The 3,204-nt window shown below is 42.4% G+C and overlaps 1 long non-coding RNA gene across 1 annotated transcript; it reads left to right on the top strand.

Annotated features, from left to right (window-relative positions):
• The first annotated feature begins 824 nt into the window (after positions 1-824).
• Positions 825-1,627, top strand: LOC140259850 (uncharacterized). Its single transcript, XR_011905461.1, has 3 exons — positions 825-899; positions 1,287-1,404; positions 1,491-1,627. It is a non-coding gene; the product is annotated as an uncharacterized lncRNA (long non-coding RNA).
• Positions 1,628-3,204: the final 1,577 nt, after the last annotated feature.

Consider the following 3,204-nt stretch of genomic DNA (forward strand, 5'->3'; position numbering starts at 1 on the left):
AAGGACCATGCTCCTCTTGCTGAGCAGTTGCAGCCTCCAGGGGTAAAATGCTCTGCTGAGATCCTCCTGGTGGTGCCAGAACTTCTCACACTGAAGTCTGCTGGCAGATTTCATAACAATAATTGCCCTAGAGTTAATACTGCACTGTAGAAGAAGAGGGGAGGAAAATGCAAGGGAACAAAGTCCAGATGATCAATCATCCTTTTTTACTGACACTGCCTGTATGTGGGTTGTTTTCACTGGAAATATACACCTAATAATTGCTCAGGTTCCTTGTTTTTTCAACATCATTTCTATGGTAAATGCCATTAGTTACTGTGCCACAGTGATTTAAAGCTGAAAACCTACTGTGACCCAAACCAAAAGATAGATTAACTTATCTGCTTTAACAAGGAGTTGCTTGTAGCCTTATAGGAAATATTGTATGAACTTAAATTTCACATAGCCAGTAATTACTTTTCCTGTTATTTTTCTATTAAAGAAATACAAAAGGAAATGGGGAACCAAGTGCATCATGGGGACTGGGTTGTAGTGCTTTTATTCTACAGGTCATCAATTCAGGATAATTTAGCTGATGACTCCAGAGATCTCAGCCCAGCTGCTGGTGGACAGGTGACTACACTTGGTAATCAACCATTGCTAAGTTCTTGAAAGCAATTAAGTAAATTTAGAGGACTTTGGCTAACCAGCCTAACCCAAATTTGTATCATGTGTGGGGGCGTTGTTTCAGACTGCTAAGCAGCTGGATACATGGTCAGACACTGACTAGCAGTACTAAAGTCAGCCAGTCTGAGCACCACAGTGGGTCTGTCTCTGGTTTATTACAGAAATCAAAAGAGGCTGAGTAGATTCCCACTGGCACTGGGTTATTCCTGGATTGCCATGAAGGAGATATGTGTGTAGGTGATATGCTAAGAGCCTGTTAATAAGGATAAAAAGGAAGGAAAATAGATTTTCAACTCAATGACTTGTAAGAACAATCCTGGAAGTTGCTGAGTTCCAGGATCTATAGACTGATATCCTCCAAGAAGGCTCAGTTCATAGCTTCCAGTCTTTTAATAGGAGAGATGCTGAGATCCTGAAGCAGCTAATTGTAGTATATTAGCTTAGACATGGGAACCAAAGACTTTTAACTTGAAAAGTTCCCTAGGACAGTGAATTCTGACTTTTTCCTTTCCTTTTCTTTTTTCTTTTTTTCCATTTGTGGGCTCTGAGCAATGATGCAGCTTCTGCACAGCGAATTTAAGCTGACTATAGGTTTGCTTTTCTTGGTTTCCTTCCACAAGTGACAAGTTGACAGCTACCGTTCTTGGAAGAAGATGGCCTTCCAATCCCCAGACCACCATATGGTGCACAAATCATTTCATTTATGTCATACCTTATTGAGAGCTGTAGAAAATAGAGGTAAGAGATGAATGAGGCCATCTCTCCTACTGCCCATCACATGTCGCTGTGCAATGACCTGTTTTCAATGTGCCATGTCTCAACAGGCAACTTGAGAGCTGTGGCTGTCTTTCCAAGCTTTATAAATATGCCAGATGGGGTGGATACCTGGAGAAGAAACAAGCCACTGACTGTGAGACATGAGAAGAGGGATAATATGTCATAAATCAAAGAGACACAACACTACTCCAACAGACTAGCCAAGAATATGAACTACAGGAATTCTTACTGTATCTTCTGTTGAGTCAAGAATTTAAGCTATAAGTTGCTCAGTGAGGATTTACATTTCCCCTCTGGTCTTAAGCTCTTCAAACAAATCTGAGGAAAATGTTTTTTTCTTGGGGTGTGTTATCCTCACTGTTATCCAGGCTTCTTCATTATTATTATTATTATTAACTCCAGAAAATCAAAAACATTTGATTTCTGACTTTTCTTTTAAATTCATTAGGGTACTTCTCTCTAATGGTGCTTAGAACAAAAGTGTCCTACCTAGATCAATATTTTCCCCTCACTAGTCACAAAACTAAGTAGGATAGGAACATAGGGTACATCTATAAATCAGGGAGTGTAAACACACCAGCAGAGTGCCACCCAGTTCCCACTGTGAATGGAAGAGTAACGGAAGGAAAACACATTAGACATCTTGGCAGCTTATATTCCTCCTTGTGACCTTTCTTCTCTGGCTTTCTTATTAGATCTCCTACTCTGCTCTACGGATGGAAGTGGAGGCAGCTATAGTCACACAATACTCCGGGAGGCAGAGAACAATACAGAGGCTCTTCCCTTCCCTTTCTTCCTCTGCAAAGTGGTTTCTTCAAATGAACAGTGCAAGATAGTTTGGATCAGAGACAGGCACCTCTCAGCCAACTGAAATGTCAGTTGAGCCCTACATTCACTGTTTTGGCTGCAGATGTCACCATACCCTTCCAGCCTTAAGCAACAAGTGCAGATAAAATCTGAATGCTTCACTTTGCACCATGACATGACACAGCATTACTCTTATTCTGCAATCAGAAGCAGAGTACTTGAGCCAAGAGGCATCTGGTTCTGTGGGACATCCTGTCATGGCAGCCCAAACAGCCCTTTTGGCCTCTACTGGCACCCAGCAAAGCTTCAGTTCTTTGCTTTTGAAGCTTCACTTGCTCAAATCCCACCTCAGTCCTCGGCACACACGTTTGGTGCTGCAACAGGCCCACTGGGGCTGCAGAGTGCTCCCCTTGAGCGGGCAGAAGGGCCATGTAAAAATCAAATCCACATGACTGTATTTATAGGCAACCAAAGAGAGAGTCACTCTTCCAAGAAAAACTTTTCCATGTAAAGGAATTCCTAATCTCCCTTTTGACTGTCACTGTTGAAATGACGGCTTCACAAGCGTGAAATTCAAGACGCTATCAGCATCTATTCTGTAAGCTGTGATTTATGAATGGTTTCGCTGTTGATTATCTCCCAAGATTACAGCACAGCAGCCCTGACAGACAAGCAGAGGAAATTTCACAGGATAGCGGGCAGCTCCTTCACCAGGGCAGTGAGGCAGGGAAGCGTTTTCACTCGAGTGTGTAACAACATCAGCAAACGCTGACTGGACTCAACAGGCAATTGAACAGGTTACATGTAGTGCCCTTCTCAAAGGCCAGCAGAGCAGGCAGAAGCTTTTATGATAATTTTTCTCTGAGCTTTGGACCCTCTGCTCATTCTGTAATAAAACATTCCGTTACGTTGTTTGCCTTGATTGTGGCACTTCACTCTGTGCAGTAACAAACT

Source organism: Excalfactoria chinensis, chromosome 16 (assembly GCF_039878825.1).
Source record: "Excalfactoria chinensis isolate bCotChi1 chromosome 16, bCotChi1.hap2, whole genome shotgun sequence".
Taxonomy (NCBI): Eukaryota; Metazoa; Chordata; class Aves; order Galliformes; family Phasianidae; genus Excalfactoria; species Excalfactoria chinensis.